Below are 24,427 nucleotides of genomic sequence, written 5' to 3'. Positions count from 1 at the left end.
TACATGTGGATGTCCAGTTTTCCCAGCACTGCCTACTGAAGAGACTGTCTCTTCTCCCCTGCATATTCTTGCCTCCTTTGTTGTAGATTGACCATAAGTACATGGGTTTATTTCTTAACTCTCTATTATGTTCCGTTGATCTGTGTCTTTGTGCCAGTACCACAGTTTTGATTACAGTAGCTTTGTAGTATAGTTTTATGTCAGGGAGCATGATACCTCCAGCTCTGTTCTTCTACCTCAAAATTGTTTTGGCATTTGTGGCCTTTTGTGTTCCATACAAATTTAAAAATTCTTTGTTCTAGTTCTGTGAAAAATGCCATTGCTACTTTGATATAGATTGCATTGAATCTTTAGATTTTCTTGGGTAGTATGGTCATTTTAAAAATATTAATTCTTACAATCCATGAACCCAATATCTTTCCATCTATTTGAAGATGACAGTTTCTTTCATCAGTATCTTAGTTTTCTGAGTACAGGTCTTTTACCTCCTTAGGTTTATTCCTAGGTATTTTATTCTTTTTGATTCAGTGGTAAATGAGATTGTTTCCTTAATTTCTCTTTCTGATAGTTCATTGTCAGTGTACAGAGATGCAACAGATTTCTGTATATTTTGTATCCTGTAACTTTACCAAATTCATCAGGATATAGTAGTTTTTTGGTAGCATCTTTAGGATTTTCTATGTATAGTATTACATCATCTGTAAACAGTGATAGTTTTACTTCTTTCCAATTTAGATTATTTTTCTTGACTGATTTCTATGGCTGGAACTTTGAATACCATGTAGAATAAAAGTGGCAAGAGTAGGCATCCTTGTCTTGTTCCTGATCCTAGAGGAAATCCTTCCAGCTTTTCACTGAGTATGATGTTAGCTGTGGGCTGGTTATATATGGCCTTTATTGTGTTAAGGTATATTCCCTTTGTGCCCACTTTCTGGAGAGTTATCATAAATGGATGTTGAATTTTGGCAAAAGCTTCTTTACATCTATTGAGATCATATGGTTTTTATTCCATTTTTTAAGTGGTGTATCACACTGATTTGCAGATATCGAACCATACTTGCATTCCTGGGAAAAAACCCCACTTGATTGTGGTGTATGATCTTTTCAATGGATTGTTGGATTTGGTTTGCTAACATTTTGTTGACAATTTTTGCATTTATGTTTATCAGTGATGTTGGCCTGTAATTTTCTTTCTTTGTGATATCTTTGTCTGGATTTGGTGTCAGGGTGATGCTGGCCTCAGAATGAGTTTGGAAGTGTTCCTTCTTCTGCAGCATTTTGGAATATTTTCTCCTAAATGTTTGGTAGAAATCACCTGTGAAGCCATCTGGTCCAGGAGTTTTGTTTGGGAGTTTTAAAGTTACTGATTCAATTACTCTACTGGTAATTGGCCTGTTCATATTTTCTATTTCTACCTGGTTCAGTCTTGGGAGAATATACATTTCTAGGAATTTGTTCACTTCATATATATATATTTTGTTTGGATGATCTGTCCATTGATATAAATGGGGAGTTGAAGTTCCCTACTACTGTGTTACTGACAATTTCTCCCTTTATGTCAATATTTGCTTTATGTATTAAGGCGCTCCTGTGTTGGGTGCATATATATTTTAAATTGTTGCCTCTTGGATTTATCCCTTGATCATTATGTAATGTACTTTTTGTCTCTTAAAACAGTCTGTCTTTAAAGTCTATTTTGTCTGATACAAGTATTGCTACCCTGGCTTTCTTTGGATTTCCATTAGCATGGAATACCTTTATCCATTCCCTCAATTTCTGTCTGTTTTTAAATCTGAAGGGGTCACTTGTAGGCAGCATATATATGGGTCTTGTTTTTGTATCCATTTAGCCACTCTGTCTTTTGATTAGAGCATTTAATCCATTTACATTTAAAGTAATATGTATGTTCTTATTGACATTTTGTTAATTGTTTTGGGTTTGTTGCAGTGTTTTTGTTCGTTTTCTTCTCTTCCCTTGTGACTTGATGACTCTTTAGTGTTATGCTTGTATTCCTTTCTCTTTAGTGTTTATCTATCATAGATTTTTGGTTTGTGGTTACCATGAGGTTTATATAAAGCCATCTGTATACATGATGTAAGTTGCCAATCTCTTAATTTCAAATGCATTGAAACAAACAACCTGCATTTTTTAAACAACCCTGCATTTGTACTCTTCCTCTCACAGTTACTGTTTTTTAAAATTTTATTTTATTTTATTTATTTATTATTATTATTTTTTGGCTGTGTTGGGTCTTCATTTCTGTGCGAGGGCTTTCTCTAGTTGCGGCAAGTGGGGGCCACTCTTCATCGCAGTGCGCGGGCCTCTCATTATTGCGGCCTCTCTTGTTGCGGAACACAGGCTCCAGACACGCAGGCTCAGTAGCTGTGGCTCACGGGCCTAGTTGCTCCGCGGCATGCGGGATCTTCCCAGACCAGGGCTCGAACCCGTGTTCCCTGCATTGGCAGGCAGATTCTGAACCACTGCGCCACCAGGGAAGCCCCACAGTTACTGTTTTTTGACATCATATTTTATATCTAATTGTTTGGTGTATCACTTAACTGCTTACTGTGGATATAGATGACTTTAATACTTTGTTTTAACCTTCCTACTAACTTTGTACATGCTTGGCTTTTCTACCTTTACTGTATATTTGCCTTCACCAATGAGCTATTTCCTTTTGTAATTCTCATGTTTCTGTTGGGACCTCTTTTTGCTTAGAGAAGTCTGTTTAACCTTTCTTACAAAACTGGTTTGATGGTACTGAACTCAGCTTTTGGTTGTCAGTAAAACTTCTGATCTCTCCAACAGATCTGAATGAGAACCTTGCTGAGTAAAGTATTCTTGGTTATAGGTTTTTCCTTTTCATCACTAAGTATATCATGCCACTTCCTTCTGGCCTGCAGAGTTTCTGCTGAAATGTCGTATGAACACCTTACGGGAATTCTTTTGTATGTAACTTGTTTCCCCCTTGCTGCTTTTAATATTTTTTTTATCTTTGATTTTTGCCATTTTATTTTTTATTTATTTTTAAAATTTTTATTTTATATTGGAGTATTGTTGATTTACAATGCTGTGTTAATTTCAGGTGTACAGCAAAGTGATTTAGTCATACATATACATATATCTATTCTTTTTCATATTTTTTTCCCATGTAGGTTATTACAGAGTATTGAGTAGAGTTCCCTGTGCTATATAGTAGGTCCCTGTTGATTATCTGTTTTAGATATAGTAGTGTGTATATGTTAATACCAACCTCCTAATTTATCCCTCCCCCCCTTACCCCTTTTGTAACCGTAAGTTTGTTTTCTAAGTCTGCGTGTCTGTTTCTGTTTTGTAAATAAGTTCATTTGTATCATTTTTTTGATTCCACATGTAAGTGATATCATATGATATTTGTCTCTGTCTGACTTACTTCACTTAGAATGACAATCTCGAGGTCCATCCGTGTTGCTACAAGTGGCATTATTGCATTATTTTTATAGCTGAGTAATATTCCATTGTATATATATATATATAATGGCTGAGTCATATTCCATTGTATATGTATATACCACATCTTCTTTATCCATTCTTCTATCGATGGACATTTAGGTTGCTTCCATGTGTTGGCTATTGTAAATAGTGCTGCAATGAGCATTGGGGTGCATGTATCTTTTCAAAGTATGGTTTTCTTTGGATATATGCCCAATAGTGGGATTGCTGGATCAAATGGTAGCTCTCTTTTTAGTTTTGTAAGGAATCTCCATACTGTTCTCCACAGTGGCTACACCAGTTTACATTCCCACCAACAGTGTAGGAGGGTTCCCTTTTCTCCACACCCTCTCGAGCATTTATTGTTTATAGACTTTTTGATGATGGCCGTTCTGACCAGTAGGAGGTGATACCTCATTGTAGTTTTGAGTTGCATTTCTCTAATAACTAGTGATGTTGAGCATCTTTTCATGTGCTTTTTGACCATCTATATGTCTTCTTTGGAGAAATGTCTATTTAGATCTTCTGCCCATTTTTTGATTGGGGTGTTTGTTTTTTTGATGTTGAGTTGCATGAGCTGTTTGTATATTCTGGAGATTAATCCCTTATCGATTGCATCATTTGCAGCATTTTCTGCCATTCTGTGAGTTGTCTTTTCGTCTTGTTTATGGTTTCCTTTGCTGTGCAGAAGCTTTAAAGTTTATTTGTTTGATTTTATTTTCATTACTCTAGGAGGTGGATCCAAAAAGATATTGCTGCGATTTATGTCAAAGATTGTTCTGCCTATATTTTCCTCTAAGAGTTTTGTAGTATCCAGTCTTACATTTAGGTCTTTAATCCATTTTGAGTTTATTTTTGTATATGGTGTTAGGGAGTGTTCTAATTTCATTCTTTTACATGTGGCTGTCCGGATTTCCCAGCACCATTTATTGAAGAGACTGTCTTTTCTCCATTGTATATTCTTGCCTCCTTGTCATAGATTAATTGACCATAGGTGCATGGGTTTACCTCTGGGCTTTCTATCCTGTTCCATTGATCTATATTTCTGTTTTTGTGCTAGTACCATACTGTTTTGATTACTGTGGCTTTATAGTATAGTCTGGAGTCAGAGAGCCTGATTCCTCCAGCTCCATTTTTCTTTCTCAAGATTGCTTTGGCTGTTCAGGGTCTTTTGTGTTTCCATACAAATTGTGAAATTTTTTGTTCTAGTTCTGTGAAAAATGCCAGTGGTAGTTTGATAGGGATTGCATTGAATCTGTAGATTGCTTTGGGTAGTATAGTCATTTTCACATGTTTATTCTTCTAATCCAAGAACATGGTATATTTCTCCATCTGTTTGTATCATCTTTAATTTCTTTCATCAGTGTCTTATAGTTTTCTGCATACAGGTCTTTTGTCTTCTTAGGTAGGTTTATTCCTAGGTATTTTATTCTTTTTGTTGCAATGGTAAATGGGAGTGTTTCCTTAATTTCTCTTTCAGATTTTTCATCATTAGTGTATAGGAATGCAAGAGATTTCTGTGCATTAATTTTGTATCCTGCTACTTTGCCAAATTCATTGATTAGTCCTAGTAGTTTTCTGGTGGCATCATTAGGATTCTCTATGTATAGTATCATGTCATCTGCAAACAGTGACAGTTTTACTTCTTTTATGATTTGGATTCCTTTTATTTCTTTTTCTTCTCTGATTACTGTGGCTAAAGCTTCCAAAACTATGTTGAATAATAGTGGTGAGAGTGGGCAACCTTGTCTTTTTCCTGATCTTAGTGGAAATGGTTTCAGTTTTTCACCATTGAGAATGATGTTGGCTGTGGGTTTGTCATATATGGCCTTTATTATGTTGAGGTAAGTTCCCACTTTGCCTGCTTTCTGGAGGGTTTTTATCATAAATAGGTGTTGAATTTTGTCAAAAGCTTTTTTTGCATCTGTTGAGAAGATCATATGGTTTTTATCCTTCAATTTGTTAATATGGCTTATTACATTGATTGATTTGCGTACACTGAAGAATCTTTGCATTCCTGGAATAAACCCCACTTGAGCATGCTGTATGATCCTTTTAATGTGCTGTTGGATTCTGTTTGCTAGTATTTTATTCAGGATTTTTGCATCTGTGTTCATCAGTGATATTGGCCTGTAGTTTTCTTTCTTTGTGACATCTTTGTCTGGTTTTGTTATCAGGGTGATCGTGGCCTCGTAGAATGAGTTTAGGAGTGTTCCTCCCTATGCTATATTTTGGAAGAGTTTGAGAAGGATAGGTGTTAGCTCTTGTCTAAATCTTTGATAGAATTTGCCTGTGAAGCCATCTGGTCCTGGGCTTTTGTTTGTTGGAAGATTTTTAATCCCAGTCTCAACTTCAGTGCTTGTGATATGTCTGTTTATATTTTCTACTTCTTCCTGGTTCAGTCTCAGAAGGTTGTGCTTTTCTAAGAATTTGTCCATTTCTTCCAGATTGTCCATTTTATTGGCATAGAGTTGCTTGTAGTAATCTCTCATGATCCTTTGTATTTCTGCAGTGTCAGTTGTTACTTCTCCTTTTTCATTTCTAATTCTGTTGATTTGAGTCTTTTCCCTTTTTTTCTTGATGAGTCTGGCTAATGGTTTATCAATTTTGTTTATATTCTCAAGGAACCAGCTTTTAGTTTCATTGATCTTTGCTATTGTTTCCTTCATTTCTTTTTCATTTATTTCTGATCTGATCTTTATGATTTCTTTCCTTCTGCTAACTTTGGGTTTTCTTGTTCTTCTTTCTCTAATTGCTTTAGGTGTAAGGTTAAGTTGTTTATTTGAGATGTTTCTTGTTTCTTGAGGTAGGATTGTATTGCTATAAACTTCCCTCTTAGAACTGCTTTTGCTGCATCCCATAGGTTTTGGGTTGTCGTGTTTACATTGTCATTTGTTTCTAGGTATTTTTTAATTTCCTCTTTGATTTCTTCAGTGATCTCTTGGTTATTAAGTAGTGTATTGTTTAGCCTCCATGTGTTTGTATTTTTTACAGATTTTTTTTCCTGTAATTGATATCTAGTCTCATAGCGTTGTGGTCAGAAAAGATACTTGATACGATTTCAATTTTCTTAAATTTACCAAGGCTTGATTTGTGACCAAAGATATGATCTATCCTGGAGAATGTTCCATGAGCACTTGAGAAGAAAGTGTATTCTGTTGTTTTTGGATGGAATGTCCAAATATCAATTAAGTCCGTCTTGTTTATTGTATCATTTAAAGCTTGTGTTTCCTTATTTATTTTCATTTTGAATGATCTGTCTATTGGTGAAAGGGGGGTGTTAAAGTCCCCTACTATGATTGTGTTACACTCGATTTCCCCTTTTATGGCTGTTAGCATTTGCCTTATGTATTGAGGTGCTCCTATGTTGGGTCCATAAATATTTACAATTGTTATATCTTCTTCTTGCATTGATCCCTTGATCATTATGTAGTGTCCTTCTTTGTCTCTTGTAATAGTCTTTATTTTAAAGTCTCTTTTGTCTGATATGAGTATAGCTACTCCAGCTTTCTTTTGATTTCCATTTGCATGTAATATCTTTTTCCATCCCCTCACTTTCAGTCTGTATGTGTCCCTAGGTCTGAAGTGGGTCTCTTGTAGACAGCATATATATGGGTCTTGTTTTTGTATCCATTCAGCCAGTCTGTGTCTTTTGGTTGGGTTTGAGCATTTAATCCATTTACATTTAAGGTAATTATCAATATCTATGTTCCTATTACCATTTTCTTAATTGTTTCGTGTTTGTTATTGTAGGTCTTTTCCTTCTCTTGTGTTTCCTGCCTAGAGAAGTTCCTTTAGCATTTGTTGTAAAGCTGGTTTGGTGGTGCTGAATTCTCTTAGCTTTTGCTTGTCTGTAAAGGTTTTAATTTGTCCATTGAATCTGAATGAGATCCTTGCTGGGTAGAGTAATCTTGGTTGTAGGTTTTTCCCTTTTATCACTTTAAATATGTCCTGCCACTCCGTTCTGGCTTGCAGAGTTTGTGCTGAAAGATCAGCTGTTAACCTTATGGGGATTCCCTTGAAGGTTATTTGTTGTTTTTCCCTTGCTGTTTTTCATATGTTTTCTTTGTTTTTAATTTTTGATAGTTTGATTAATATGTGTCTTGGTGTGTTTCTCCTTGGATTTATCCTGTATGGGAGTCTCTGTGCTTCCTGGACTTGATTAACTATTTCCTTTCCCATATTAGGGAAGTTTTCAACTATAATCTCTTCAAATATTTTCTCAGTCGCTTTCTTTTTCTCTTCTTCTTCTGGGACCCCTATAATTCGAATGTTGGTGCGTTTAATGTTGTCCCAGAGGTCTCTGAGACTGTCCTCAATTCTTTTCATTCTTTTTTCTTTACTCTGTTGTGTGGTAGTTATTTCCACTATTTTATCTTCCAGGTCACTTACCATTCTTTTGCCTCAGTTATTCTGCTATTGATTCCTTCTACAGAATTTTTAATTTCATTTATTGTCTTGTTCATCATTGTTCGTTTGCTCTTTAGTTCTTCTAGACCTTTGTTAAACCTTTCTTATATTTTCTCTATTCTATTTCCAAGATATTGGATCATCTTTACTATCATTACTCTGAATTCTTTTTCAGGTAGACTGCCTGTTCCCTCTTCATTTGTTTGGTCTGGTGGGTTTTTACCTTGCTCCTTCATCTGCTGTGGATTTCTCTGTCCTCTCATTTTGCTTAACTTACTGTGTTTGGAGTCTCCTTTTTGCAGGCTGCAGGTTTGTCGTTCCCGTTGTTTTTGGTGTCTGCCCCCAGTGGGTAAGGTTGGTTCAGTGGGTTGTGTAGGCTTCCTGGTGGAGGGGACTAGTGCCTGTGTTCTGGTGGATGAGGCTGGATATTATCTTCCTGGTGGGCAGGACCGCATCTGGTGGTGTGTTTTGGGGTGTCTGTGAACTTATTATGATTTTAGGCAGTCTCTCTGCTAATGGGTGGCGTTGTGTTCCTCTCTTGCTAGTTGTTTGGCATGGGGTGTCCAGCACTGGAACTTGCTGGTCGTTGAGTGGAGCTGTGTCTTAGCGTTGAGACGGAGATCTCTGGGAGAGCTCTTGCCGATTGATATTATGTGGGGCCAGGAGGTCTCTGGTGGACCAATGTCTGAACTCGGCGCTCCCACCTCAGAGGCTCAGGCCTGACACCCAGCTGGAGCACCAAGGCCCTGTCAGCCACACGGCCAGGTATGTGGGGAGTTTCTTGCCTTTTGGGAAGTCTGAGGTCTTCTGCCAGCGTTCAGTAGGTGTTCTGTAGGAGTTGTTCCACATGTAGATGTATTTTTGGTGTATTTGTGGGGAGGAAGGTGATCTCCATGTCTTACCCTTCCACCATCTTGAAGGTACCCCTTCAAGACCAGGTACCCCTGGGACCCCTATAATGTAAATGTTAGTATGCTTGATGTTGTCCCAGAGATGTCTTAAACTGTCCTTATTTCTTTTCTTTTTGTTCAGGAATAGTGATTTCCACTACTGCCTCCCAGCTTGCTGATAGAAAGGAATATATCATTTGGTCCATTAATACCTTCTAGTGTATTTTTCATTTCAATTATTCTTCATATGTTTGGTTCTTTATTTTCTAACTCTTTGTTTAAAAACTACTGACTTCTTGATCTGTGCATCTGGTCTTCTGAGTTCTTCAATAATCTTTCTTCTTCTGGGTTTTTCCCTTGTTCCTTTGTTGTTTCTCTTGTTCCTCCGTTGCCTCATTTTGCCTAACTTTTGTTTTTGTTTCTAGTTTTCTGATAGGTTGGTTACACTTCCCAACCTTGCAGAAATAGCCTTTGCAAGAGAGGACCTATATGTCCCAGCAGCGCATTCCTTTCTCATCACCAGACCTCTGTGTGCTAGGGCTGCCCTCTCTGGGGCTGCTTGGGTCCTTCTGCTGTGGTGGGCTGATGACTGTGGGTAGTCTGGTAGGCTTGGTTGGTCCCCTGGTCGAGTTGTTGCCATGCCTTAAATTTTGCAGAGGTTGCTGGCCATTTGCTGGCAGGGCTGGGATCACAAGGTGGCTGGCTATAGCACCCCAGGGCTAGTGCTGGTTCATGGGTGAGCAGAGTTGGGGTCCAGGAGAGCCGCGGACTGGTGCCCACCGACTTGTGGCTAAAGCCAGGTCCTGGGGCCTAGTGTCTGGCCACTGGCAAGCAGAACTGGGTCTTGGGGTTTAGGTATAGGGCTCAGGGGACCCAGAGCTGGTGTTAATCTGCTGGTGGGTAGGGCTGATTCCTGGACACAGCTGCCTACAGGGTCCAGGGTGTCCTGAAGCTTGTGTTGGCCTGCTGGTGGTTGGTCCCAGGGCTAGTGCTGGCTTGCTGGTGGGTGGGCTAGGTCTGCAAGCTGTGGGGCTACTGTTTCCTGGGGCCAGGCCCCTGCCCTGCTGCCTGCAGGCTGTTGGGAAGGGGCAAGGCTGGGTTCTGAGGCTAATAGGCTAGAGGGAGGATTCCAGAGTGATGCTTCCCAGCACCAATGTCCACGTAGTAGAACAAGCTCCCCCAAATGGCTGCCACCAATGTCTGTGTCCACTGGGCGAGCTTCGTTTCCCTCCTGCCTCTCCAGGAGGCTCTCAAAGATCAGCAGGTAGGTCTACTGGGGCTCATTTCAAATTACTACTGCTTTCCTGGGTCCCTAAATGTGTGAGGTTTTTGTGTGTACCCTTAAAGAGTGGAGTCTTTCTTTCAGCCCTCTGGGACTCCCAGAGTAATAAGCCCCACTGGCCTTCAAAGCCAAACATTCTGGGGGCTTGTCTTCCTGGTGTAGGATCCCTGGGCTGGGGAGCTCGATGTGGGGCTCAGACCCCTCACTCCTTGGAGAGAACGTCTGCAATTGTAACTTTCCTGTTTGTGGGTCACCTACCCGAGTATATAGGACTTGACTATACCATGAGTCAGCCCTTCCTAACTCATCTTGTTTGGGCTCTTTCTTTATATCTTTAGTTGTATAAGATCTTTTCTGGTAGGTTCTAGTCTTTTTCATGGGTGGTGGTTCTGTAAATAGTTATAATTTTGGTACGTCCTTGACCAGAGGTGAGCTCAGGGTCTTCTACTCTGTCATCCTGGTCAATCTTGGTCTTCTTTCTTTATTCTCTGGAAGACTGGTATTCTCCTTAAACTGTTGTTGCTAGTGAAAGCTTTGAGTTTGGACTTCTAATTATGTTCAATTTTTTTTAATTTTAAAAATTCAGATATTTTATTCTCAGTTTTGGTTATTGGATATTAAATTTTCCATTTTACTTATGTTTTAAAATATATTGGTATAGTTTTTAAATAATTCTCTCAACTTCTACAGCCTCTGTAGTGATATACCATGTCCCTTCTTTCGTTCTTGATATTGGTTATTTGTCTGTCCCTCTCTGATTTGATTCAGTCTTGTCAAAAGTTTAAAAAGTTGATTAGACATTTTAAAGAATCAAATTTTGGCTTTAATATTTTAACCCTTTAAATTTTATTCACCATTTTCCTAATCTCTTGATGGATATTAGCTCATTAATATTCATCTGTCTGTTGTATTTAAAAGTTAAAATCTTAAATATGTATGTACTGATTTTGCTACAGTCCACAAGTTTTTTTCATGAAATTTTCAGCTCAAAATAGTTTCTAATTTCAATCATGATTTCTTTACCTGCTGGTTATTTAGAAGTGAATTTCTACATTGATGGAAATAAATATTCTAGCTTAATTTATTTTTCAGTTTGCATTCTCACAAAGCATATTCAGTAGATTCAGTACCTTTTGAAACTTGCCTTATGACCCAATACATCAATCAGTTTTTGAAAATGTTTTATTCAAATGTTATTTCTTCTGTGTTGTATCAGTTATTCCCACAACGTGTGAATTTGTCTATTTCTCCTTTCCTTTAAATATTCTGAGGCTGTGTCATTAGAGGAATAAAATTTAAAATTGTCTTATTTTCTTGGTAAGTCAAGCCTTTGATCATTGTGAAGTGTCCATTTTAATCTACAGTAATGCTCGTCACCTTAAAGTATCCTTTGAAGGATACTAATATAGCTTTATCAATTTTAGGGCAGGGCTTCTAGTGAAAGTTCTCATGTTTTTTTGAATACTGAATAGAGCATGTCCTTACTTTTTGGATTTTGTGGTTTTGCTTGAGAGATTAGCTGTCAGCCTAATTCCTAAAATTTTAAGTGATATATTTGTGCGCTTTAACATCCTTTGACTTTCACCCTTTTGGAATCCTTATATATCTTGTCAATAACTACAAGGGCTATTGTTTTTTTCCCAAGAAATTCAGCTGACAGAATTTAAATGGGGTAAATCTATTTATCCAATATAATTACTGATGTGAGTTTAAATCTATAGTAATACCCCCTCATCTGTGGTTCGACTTTTCCACAGTTTCAGTTACCCTCAGCACACCATGTTCAGAAAATATTAAACAGAAAGTTCCAGAAATAAGCAAATCATAACTTTTAAATTTGGCACTGTTCTGAGTAGCACATTAATCTCACACTGTCCAGTTCCATTTTGCTCAGGATCTCCAACCATCAACGTTGTCATGGATCAGTGATCCAGGATCACCGGAAGCAGATGATGTTCCCTTTGACTTTTCACCCCACTTCACCTTATCTCATCCTGAACGCATTGTATCATCTCACGTCATCACAAGAAGGGTAAGTATAGTACAGTAAGATATTTTGAGGGAGAAATAGACTACATTTGCATAATTTTTATCACAGTTATATTATAAGTTATAACTTCGCTATTTTTATTACTGCTACTCTTACTGTGCCTAATTCATAAATTAAAATTTATCATAGATGTGTAGAGGAAAAAACATCGTGTGTATATAGGGCTTGGTCCTATCCATGGTTTCAGGCATCCAGTGGGGGTCTTGGAACATATCCCCTGCAAATAAGGGGGGACTGTTGTACCATCCTACTGTAATGACCCTTTGGTTTTAATGCCTTTTTTCCTCTGGGTGCTTTTAAGAGTTAAAAAAATTTTCTGAAGTTTATTATGATGTGTCTAGGAATAGATTGCTTTTAATTTGTATTGCTTTGGTTTCTTAGACCTTCTTGGATCTGGTGGTTCATATTTTGAACTTTGGAAAATTCTGTCATTAACTCCAATATTGCTGTTACTACTGTTCTTACTGTGTCCTCTACTTCTTCTTAGCTTATTGTCAGTGTTTCATCTCTGAGTTTTATTTTGAATATTTCTTTCTGACTTGCCTTCCAGTTCACCAATTCTCTATTAAATTACTTCTAATTTGCTATTAAACCCATCCATTTCATTCTTAATTGGGACTATTATATTTTTCAGTTCTAGTATTTTTTTTCTTCACCAATTCTGCTCTGTAATTTTTTGTGGTTTTCAGCTCCTTGGAAATGTTGGCCATCTTATTTTTACTTCTTGAACATACTAAGCTTATAGTCCCAGTATCTGGAGCCTTTGCATATTTGCTTCTACTGACAGTTTTTCTGATTCTCATGCACGACTGTCTCCTCATAAGCTTGTTTATCCTTGTGTGACAAGACTTTATTTTTAAAGTGGGTTTGTTTCTACAGATCTAGGATGATATTCTTCAGAAAGAATATATTCCAGGCACTCGACAGCACTAGCAATCTGGTGTTATCTTACCTTGGCACTATTGACATTTCAAGCTGGATAATTCTTCATTGTGAGAGCACGTCCTGTTTTACAGGATGTTTAGTAGTATCTTAGCCTCTTCCCACTAGACACCCATGACATTTCTTCCCAGTTAATATGCCTCCAGATATTGCCAAATATCCCCTGGTACTTAAACCACCATCTTAACCCCAAACGAGGGAATTTAATCAGGTTTAAACATAGTAGTCCCTGATCTCTACTTCTGTCCCCCCTAATTAGAGTATTATCCCGCTTTTACAGTTGTCTTCAGTGGAGACTAGATCCAACTTTGACATGGGGATGTATATGCACACACCCATTCCTGCTGCCTGGAGAGCACCCTGCCATATGTTCAGAATCCCTATACCCATAGTTGCAGGTAAGTCCTATCTGTACTGCATGGTTCTCACATGGGCCATTCTGCCACGTAATAGAGGCTCTTTTTCTTTGCCACACCAGGACCCTTTTTACTATGGGGACATTTATCTTGAAGTATGTTTTACAAATTGGTCTTCAGTTCTAAACTTTAATGACCAAGTCTCAAAGATTGAGTGTTGACTATAAATGCCCAGCCATTTTCACTCAAGGAGTGTTTCCTTCTTGGTATATTGTAGGTCTTGAAGGCAAGGGCTTATAGGGTGCTTTCTATGATAGCTGCTCAAAGAATCCTCAACTCTCTGGGATTTATAACTGGGGATCCTAAAAAGCACCTAGTTCATGTAACTAACTATACTGTCGTGGGATAACTAGAACTGAAGAAATGTGTCCCCTCTAGAGGAATGGGAAGGGCCAAAATGAATCCACTCAAGCGCAAACTAGGTAAGGCACTGACAAAGCTTGGGTTGAGGAGATGGGACAATTTTTTTTTCTATTGTGAAGTTCAAGAGGGGATGGTCCCAAGAGGAGCAAAAGCAATACTGATCCTTCTTATGAGAGAAGGAAATATTTATTTTGTATCAAGAATTTCTGCATTATTTCATTTTACCCTTGACAAACTTAGGCAGTTAGAGATTTTTTTAATCTCCATTTTTAGAGGAGGGTCTGAGGTTTAGCGTGCTGTAACTTGCTTCAGGTCATCAGGTTAGTAGGTGGCAGAGCTGTGATAGAAGATTGAGTCTAACCTTAAAGCCAATGATTTTTTTTTTTTTTTCTTATGCTTTGCTGCTCCTACAGGTTTCTTAGGGTCATGACTTCTCATTTGGGGACCTATAGATTAAAATATGTATTAAAAGATCATCTAAGTTACCATTGAGTCTTAGGTGGGGATCCAGTGAAAAGAAAGACTCATATCAGAAAGGGCCTCTTTGGTGAGACTGTAAAATGGCCACTGGGAGAGCCTTATGGGGACAATGGTCTCTGACCTGTCACACAAATCATAAGTAGGAGCTGAAAAGCAGGGATGTGCTGACTTTCTAGGTTAGCACACTCTCTACTTCTTAGGCCCACATTCATCTGTGGGACACATTCCCTTAAATTAAATAATCCCTCAAAGGTGGCTAAACCATTCTATTATTTGGAACTAGGCTGAAGTCTTGGAAGATCAGATAAAGTAATGGATAATTTGATAACTTTTGATGTCTTCTAGAACCTGAAGTATGAGTAAGGGCATTTTCTTTCTACTTCTGGTTCTGGCCAGCATAAGAAAACTGAGTACAATCATTTAGTCATTTGTGGTTCTTTCACTAACAAATACTCTGAACAGGAGGATTTAATTTCACTAGCAAATATCTTCAAAATTACTCTAAATGAGGTCCAATGGGATCTCAGTTTGGCCTCAAATCAAGCAGTGGACATACCACAATATTGGTAGAAGGCTCTGGGAAGTTCTAGCACTGTATGATCCAGTTTGTTTAAACAGTCTTTTCTGTGGCTAGGATACTGAACCTTGTCAGATATATTTCCAGACTGATTCATTGCAAGGTTACTTAAGGGTAACTACTCAGAGGTAGATTAGATGGTCACTTTTTTTCATCTCACAGTATTCCTCATGTGGTTCTCACCAACTCCTATTCATTTTTGCCTTCTGTTATATCCTACTTCATCTCATCTATAGAATTAAGAAATTCCAGAAGGTGGCTATTAACAGTTCCTTGAAGGTTATATATACAGCACCGTTCAGTTAGTTTCTTTGGCTTTTACAGAAGTGCTGTTGGCTCTAATACTCTTCGGTTAGATATGTTACTTTCTTGTCAAGTTTGAAAGAGCAGTGATATATTATAATCTGTCTACACATCCCCCTTTTTCCTGAATCAGCTAATTCTATCTCTGATTTTAGAGATAGGATAGTGGCTGAGAGTGTTTCTCTGGAGTATCTGAATTCTGGTTTCTCCACTTAAAATTACATGGGAAATTTAACAACTTCTCCAAGCATTAGTTTTCATCATTGTAAAATATACATAAAACTTATCATTTTAACCACTTGTAAATGTATAGGTTCTGTGGCACTAAGTATATTCATATAGTGCAACGATTGTCACTTTTCATTTCCAGAATGTTTCCATCTTCCCAAACTAAAATTCCATATCCATTGAACAACTACTCCTATTCCCTCCCCTGCCCCAATCAGCTGCCTGGCAACCATCATTCTATACTTTCTTTCTCTATGAATTTGACTTCTATATGTATTTCATGTAAGTGGAATCATATGCTATTTGTTTTTCTGTGACTGAAGAACACTTAGCATCTTGGGTTTGAGCATTCATCCATGCTGCAGCATGTCTGTCAGAACTTCCTTCCTTTTAAAGGCTGAATAATATTCCATTGTGTTAATACCTACATACTATTACAAGAGTCAGAGCTCTATTCTAGCAACTGAAAAAGTGATTTCATTTACTTGCTAAGACACAGCTTCAGCAGGGGTCAGCATCTCTAGTACTGTAATAGAAAATGCAGGCTTATGCTTTTGGAGTAAATTTCTAGGCTCACCTTTGATTCCTTTTCTCCACCAGTGTTTACAAAGTCTCCCAGTTAGGATCTCCTCATTTTCTTTAAAGGTAAAGAATGTGTGGGGAGAGGGATCAAGATGGTGGAGCTCACCTCCCCTACCCCCCCAGTACCTCAAACATACATCTGTATGTGGAACAATTCTTATGGAAAACTGGAAACCAGCAGAAATTCTGTACAGCCAATGCTGCAAGAAAGATTTCCTCGTGACCAGGTAGGGTAGGGGGAAAAAACCAGTAGGTTGGGACCCGTGCCCCTGGGAGGAGACTTAGAGAAAAAGGAAGATCCCAGGGGCAGACCCTCACCCTGGGGAGCAAGTAGGTTGAGCCACGACTGGGCATCCCTGTCCTTTGTGAGGAAGCAAGCCCCCGTGGCTGCTGCGATAAGCTGTGGGACAGACAGAATGACTGAAGAAGCCTAGACTCCACTTGAAGAGTGTGCTGGCTTACCAACAGGGCGGTGAGAACACTGCACTGGCACCTGCCACCTTGCCACACTCCCCAGTCCAGGTGGGGTGACCACCCCAGCCCCACTCACTGCACATCACGGCTTGGCCCAGCATCTAAGGTCCTGGGAAAAGACTCAAACTAGTGATGCAGAGACGGCCAGGGGACGTGGCGTGTGGTCCAGATGGGGCAGCAGTGACGACCATTGTTGGTATATGCTCAGGCAGTGCCATCTAAGCAGTGCAGACCTCCGAGGGCAGCACACCACAGTCCCCACTCCCAGCAGAGCTTTCGTGGCCCACACCCACTCCATGCCACAGCTTTGCCCTGGACCTGAGGCAGAAAAGACTCGATCTAGGGATGGAAAGGGGACTTGAGGTGTGGTTCAGGTGGGGCAGCTGGTGTTGGTGCTTGCTCAAACAGTACCCCAGAAGCAGCCCAGACCTCTGATGGCAGTACAGCCACTTTAATTCCTGCAACCACAACACCCCGACCCCCACTCTTAGCCTAACAAATGCTCTGGTTCTGCCCACTGCATGCCACAACCTGACAGTAGATCTGGGCCGACCACAGAAGGGGAAAGGATGCCACTGTGGGCTGATTCTGAGCAGAGCCACAGATGCTTACAAAGGGAGTGCATCCGACCTCTGTGAGCACATGAGCCTCACTTCACCACTCCCCTCCTTTGGGGCAAAGGCCCCAGGGCAGGAACAAGGAAAAACATACATTAAAGGGAACCGAGGCTGCTTGAGCCCAACTGTCAGGACTTCTGTTCCAGCAACTGGGGAGCAGACCCCACTCCTGACATGGCAACAGCCATGGAGTAGAGAGGAAGTCCCACTTCATACCCTATGTAGGCTTTAGCCTTTCTTACACCAACCACACCCTCTATCAAGGCGATAGTGGCCAGCACACCTGAGGAAAGACAGGGCTGGCATTCACAACCAATCCAGCCCTCACACCAAAGATAGTAGGCACACACAGTCTACCTAGGAATGCTCCCACATAAAAAACCAAAAACCCTTCCACACAATAGGTAACTGTTTCACCTACATTCATAGAGACAGAGAAAGTTAAGTAAAATGAAAAGGCAGAAGAATCAGACCCAACTGAAAAAGCAAGAGAAAAACCCTGAAAAATAATGAAACAGTCTTCCAGATACTGACTTATAAATGTTGGTTTAAAAAATGCTAATTGATTTTAAAAAGATTATCAAAATAAACCCACATAATTTTAACAAGGAACTAGAAACTATAGATGACCCAATCAAAAATAGATAATTCAATTTCTGAGATAAAAAGCAATCTAGAAGCAATGAATAGCTAACTAAATGACACAAAAGAATATGTAAGTGATGTGGAAGATAGAAAAATGGGAATTACACAATCAGAATAGCAGACAGACCAAAGAAAGACAACATACAAGGTCTATGGGATAATATAAAATGTGCCAACCTATGCATAATAGGGGTTCCAGAAGGAGAAGAGAGAGAGAAGGGAATTGAAAATGCATTTAAAGAAATTATGGCTGAAAACTTCCCAAACCCAAAGAAGGAAATGAATTTCCAGGTATAGGAAGCACAGAGGGTTCCAAACAGACCCACACCAAAACATATCATAATTAAAATGGCAAAAGTTAAAGACAGAGGATCCTGAAGGCAGCAAGAGAAAAATTCATTTACACGGGAACCCTCATAAGGCTCTCAGCTGATTTCTCTGCAGAAACTTTGCAGGCCAGAAGGGAGTGGCATGATATATTCAAAGTTCTGAAAGGGAAAAACCTGTAACCTAGGATACTCTAACCAGCAAGATTATGATTTAGAATAGAAGACAGATAAAGAATTTCTCAGACAAGCAAAGATTTCAGCAAATCCTACCCTGGAGAAAATGTTGAAGGGTCTTCTCTAAATGGAAAAGAAGCAAGAATCTATAGAAAAGGGAAACTCCCACTAGGAAAGGCAAAAATATAGTAAGGATTGGAGATCACTTAAATAAGCCAGTGTGTGGATTAAAAAACAAAAAAAATTGTAAAAGTGACTATAACTACAATAAACAGTAAAGTGATAAGCATGAAGATGTAAAATAGGACCTCAAAACCATAAAATGTAGATCTTTTAGAATGTGTTCGAACTTAAATGATTATCAGTTTAAAGCAAGTGGATATAGTTATGTGTCAGCTATATGAATCTCATGGTAACCACAAGTCAAAAACCTACAATAGACACACAAAAACCAAAAAGAAAGGAATGCAAGCATAATACAAAAGAAAAGCATCAAACCTCAATGGGGAAAACAAAAAGAACAACAAAAAGAACTAGAAAACAAGACATAAAATGGCAATAAGTACATACCTGTTAATCATTTTAAATGTCAATGGACTAAATACTCCAGTCAAAAGACACAGGGTGGCTGATTGGATTGAAAACAAGACCCTTCCATACGCTGTCTACAGGAGACTCACTTCAGGGCAAAAGACACAGATTGAAAGTGAGGGGATGGAAAAAGATATTTCATGCAAATGGAAATGACAAAAAAGCAGAGGTAGCAATACTCATATCAGAAAAAACTGTAAAACAAAGGCTATACCAAAAAAGGGCATTATATAATGATAAAGGAATCAATACGAGAAGAGGATATTACACTCGTTAACATACGCACCCAGTACAGGAGCACCTAAATATATAAAGCAAGTACTAACAGACATAAAGGGAGATATTAATGGGAATACAATAATGGTAGGAGACTTTAACACCCCACTGACATTAATGGACAGATCATCCAGAGAGAAAATCAATAAGGCAACAGAGGTCCTGAATGACACAATAGACCAGCAGGACTTAGTTGATCTACAGGACACTACATCCTAAAAAAGCAGAATGCATTCTTTTCAAGTGCCCATGGAATGGTCTCAAAACAAGCCTCAACAAATTTAAGAGAAATTATGTCAAGCATCTTTTCTGACTACAACAGTATAAAATGAGAAATCAACTACAGAAGAAAAACGGGAAGAGGACAAACATGCGGAGACTAAACAACATGCTACTAAAAAAACCAATGAGTCAATGATGAAATTAAAGAGGAAATCAGAAAATATCTTGAGACAAATGAAAAAGAAAACACAGCTTTACAAATCTATGGGGATGCAGCAAAAGCAATTCTAAGAGGGAAGCTCATTGCTACACAGGTCTTCCTCAAGAAACAAGATAAAAAAACAACCTAACTACCACCTATTGATAAAATAATTAGAAAAAGAAGAACAAAGCCCAAAATCAGCAGAGGGAAGGAAATAATAAAGATCAGAGAGGAAATAAATAGTTATTAAAAAAAAAAAAAAACCAGTAGAAAAGATCAATGAAACCAAGAGCTGGTTTTTTGAAAAGATAAACAAAATTGATACACCTTTAGCCAGGGTCACCAAGAAGAAAGGAGAGAAGACCCAAATAAAATAAGAAATAGGAGAAATAACAACTGATACCACAGAGATATAAAAAGATCACAAGAGAATACTACAGTTATATGCCAACAAATTGGACAATCTAGCAGAAATGGACACATTTCTAAAACATGGAGCTTGCTAAGACCGAGTCAAGAAGAAACAGACAGTTTGAACAGACTGATCACTAGAAGTTAAATAGAATCTTTAATTTAAAACCTCCCTGCAAACAAAAGTTCAGGGCTGGATGGCTTCACCAGGGAATTCTACCAAACATATAAAGAAGAACTTATACCTATCCTTCTCAAACTATTCCAAAAAACTGAAGAGGAGAGAACACTCCCAAGCTCATTCTATGAGGCCACCATCACCCTGATATCAAAACCAAAGACACTATAAAAAAAGAAAATTATAGGCCAATATCGTTGATGAATATAGATGCAAAAATCCTCAATAAGATATTAGCAAACCAAATCCAACAATACATAAGGAGGATCATATACCATGATCAAGTGGGATTTATTCCAGGGTCACAAGGACGGTTCATCATATGCAAATCAATGAATGTGATACACCACATTAACAAAAGGAAAGACAAAAATGATCATGTCAATAGATGCAGACAAAGCATTTGACAAAATTCAACATCATTCATGATAAAAACTCTCATCAAAGTGGGTATAGAGGGAACACATCTCAATATAATAAAGGCCATTTATGACAAACTGCCAGCCACACTCAGTGGTGAAAAGCTGAAAGCATTCCTGCTAAATTCAGGGACACAAGACAAGGATGCCCACTCATGCCACTTCTATTTAACATAGTATTGGAACTCCTAGTCACAACAATCAGCCAAGAAAAAGAAAAGGTATCCAAAGTGGAAGGGAAGAGGTAAAACTGTCACTATTTGCAGATGACATGATACTCTGTATAGAGAACCCTACAGTCTCCACCCCAAAACTACTAGAACTAATAAATTCAGCAAGGTTGCAGGATACAAGATTAATACACAGAAATCTGTTGCATTTCTATACACTAATAAATCCCATTTAAAATCGCATCAGTAAAATAAAATACCTAGGAATAAACTTAACCAAGGGGGTGAAAGACTTATATGCTGAAAACTATAAAACATTGATGAAGGAGATTGAAGATGATTCAAAGAAATGGATGAAGAAATTGAAAGATATCCTGTGCTCTTGGATTCGAAAAATTAATAGTATTAAAATGGCCATACTACTCAAAACAATCTACAGATTTAATGCAATCTCTATCAAAGTACCCAGGACATTTTTCACAGAACTAGAACAAATAACCCTAAAATTTATATGGAATCACAAGAGACCCCAAATTGCCAAAGCAACCCCGAGAAAAAAGAACAAAGCTCCCAGACTTTAGACTATACTATAAATCTACAGAAATTCAAACAGTGTGGTATTGGCACAAAAACAGACACATAGATTAATGGAACAGAATAGCACAGAAATAAACCCATGAATCTATGGTCAGTTAATCTATGACAAAGGAGGCAAGAATATACAATGGAGAAAAGACAGTCTCTTTAACTAGTGGTGTTGGGAAAACTGAACAGCTACATGTAAAGCAATGAAATTAAAACATTCCCTCACACCATATACAAAAATAAACTCAAAATGGTTTAAAGACCTAAACGTAAGAACTGAAACCTAAAACTCCTAGAAGAGAACACAGGCTAAACCTTCTTTGACATAAATTGTAGCAATATATTCTTGGATCAGTCTCCTAAGGCAAAAAAAAATAAAAGCAAAAATAAACAACTGGAACCTAATCAAACTTAAAAGTTTTTGCACAGCAAAGGAAACCTTCAATAAAATGAAAAGACAACCTACAAAATGGGAGAAAATATTTGCAAATAATGTGACTGACAAGGGACTAATATCCAAAATATACAAACAGATCATACCACTCAATAGTAACAAAAAATTCTAATCAAAAATGGGCCTAAGACTTGAATAGACATTTTTCAAAAAAAGACATACAGATGGTTAACGGGTACATGAAAAAATGCTCAACATTGCTAATTATGAGAAAAATGCAAATCAAAGCAACAGCAACATATCACCTCACACTGGTCAGAATGGCTGTCATCAAGGAGTCTGCAAATAACAGATGTTGGGGAGGGTGTGGAGAAAAGGGAACCCTCGTATCCTACACTGTTGGTGGGAATGTAAATTGGTGCAGCCGCTGTGGAAAACAGTATGGAGGTTCCTTAAAAAACTAAAAATAGAACTGCCATATGATCCAGCAATCCCACTCCTGGGTATATATCAGGAAAAAATGAAAACTCTAATTTGAAAAGGTACATGCACCCCAATGTTCATAGCAGCACTATTTACAATAGCCAAGACATGGAAGCAACCCAAGTGCCCATCAGCAGATGCCTGGATTAAATAATACTGCACACAATGGAATATTATTCAGCCATAAAAAGAATGAAATATTGCCATTTGCAGCAACGTAGATGGACCTAGAGAATATTATGCTTAGTGAAATAAGTCTGCTAGAGAAAGACAAATACTGTATGATATCACTTATATGTGGAATCTAAAAAATAATACAAATAAATGTATATACAAAACAGAAGTCCACTCACAAACATAGAAAACAAACTTGTGGTTACCACAGAGGAAAAGGAAGGTGAGGGAGGGACAAATTAGGGGTATGGAATGAACAGATACAAACTGTTGTATATAAAATAGATAAGCAAAAAGGATTTACGGTATTACACATTATCTTGTCATAACCTGTAATATAATATAATCTGCAAAAATACTGAATCACTATGCCATACACCTGAAACTAATACAATATTGCAAATCAACTATACTTCAATAATAATAAAAAAGAATGCCTGCATTCAGGGGAACAAGACAAACATTTCTGTGCTCTAATATGCAGGCAGAGGGAAGGAAGATTTGGGGAAAACAAGTAGGGAAAATTTTGAAAAAAAATCTAAAATTTAGTTTTATAACAAAAATAAGAACCAAACCAGATGGAAAGAACAGGGCAAGTTACAGAGACAGATTGTATTACCCAAAGATGGTTGCACCAATATATTTCTCATCTTACATGCTCTTCTTACAATATGGTTTTGACATTCCTTCATCAGGAGGTGGGTTCTTCTTCCCCATTCCTTCAATTGGGACAGAACTTCGTAAATACAACCAATAGTATACGATGAAAGTGACTTTTAGGCCTTGGTCAAAAAAAGCATTACATGTTTCACCTTGGATCACTCAAGCAGACCTGTGGAGAGAGAGGCACTGAGACCCCCGGCCTAGAGGGCAGCAACAACTTGGCAGCCAAGTGGGTCAGCCACCTTAGAGGTCCATGTTCCAGCCATCCAGGTGACTGCATACCCAGTGGATATAGCACTAAAACCATATGCGACTCCAAGTGAGAACTGTCCAGTTGAGTTCCTCTCAAACTAACAAAAACCATGAAAAATAAGTGATTATTGTTTAATCAACACCAAATTTGGGGGTATTTTGTTATGTAGCAGTTGACAACCATAAAGTTACCTTATCTTAGTGAATACCTTTCATCTTCACGCAATGATGGGCATGAAGCAAACGTTACTTGGAGAGAGACTTGGAGGCATACAAGGAGGCATGGCTGGTGCAGGCCAACTTTCAAGTCTGATTTCCATGAATACATCATATCCAGGTGAAAGTAGGCAGGTAGAGTCTAAAGGGGAATATTTAATCTCAGGAATTTATGGCCTGTTAGTTGGACCATCAGCATATATACTTAAAATTCAACAGGTATCATCACTATGCTCAGCAAGGGAGAGTAAATCTCTGTTAAATCAATGAGGAGATTCTTCCTAAGGTGGAGTATTTTTCCTAGGCCCTCATGCTACACAAGCCTCCACCCTCTCCTAGGTGCTTTAATTCAGAGTACAACTCTAATGATGGTTTCCACAAACCCTTAGGAACATTTGGACCGTACTTTCCAAACAACAGTTCTAGAACATTTCTCCATAAAGGAGTCTTTTGAAGAAAAGAGTTCAACGTGATGAATGAGTTGAGCACTGGGAAGGGCTTTCGCCTCGGGGTCAAGAGATCTGGGGTCAAGAGATCTGGATTCTAGCCTTGATGTACTTACTAACATTCAGTGTAACTTTCAGCACGTCCCTTGAATTTCAGTAGTTTTCACTCTGTTAAGTGGAGATTTTTATCCAGTGTCTGAAGATTTTTGCAGCACTATGACTCTGATTTTAAAAGATTTCCTAGTGATAAAATGTCTCCCCAGATAATAACTATGTCTGTTCCTTAAGTCTATCTGTACCCACTGAGGCATGTTTCAGCAAACTTCTAGAACTCAAGAGTGCATGGCATTCAGGAATACTGAACAAATGAATCAATTAAAAAAAAACACACAATCCCACTTCTGTTTCACAGAGGAGTGTTGTGCTGAAAGTCTTTTAGTTTTTTCATAGATAACCTGCATGTTTCTTACCATTGCTTGAAAAGAATTTGTACCTTGTGCTTAGTGTTAGAA

General features: G+C 38.3%; 1 protein-coding gene across 1 annotated transcript in view; it reads right to left on the bottom strand.

The window, feature by feature from the left end:
* Window positions 1–16,524: 16,524 nt before the first annotated feature.
* The window catches only part of FMN1 (formin 1), a 467,455-nt gene continuing 459,552 nt past the window's right edge, over window positions 16,525–24,427 (bottom strand). Inside the window, exon 20 of the mRNA XM_082452359.1 lies at window positions 16,525–23,611. The gene's annotated coding sequence lies outside the window, so the exon portion shown is untranslated. The remainder of the gene's footprint in view (window positions 23,612–24,427) is intronic.

This window comes from Balaenoptera physalus, assembly GCF_965194825.1.
Source record: "Balaenoptera physalus genome assembly, chromosome: 2".
Classification (NCBI taxonomy): Eukaryota; Metazoa; Chordata; class Mammalia; order Artiodactyla; family Balaenopteridae; genus Balaenoptera; species Balaenoptera physalus.
Note: the sequence above shows the minus strand (reverse complement) of the source record. Positions and strands in the feature narration are given on the sequence as shown.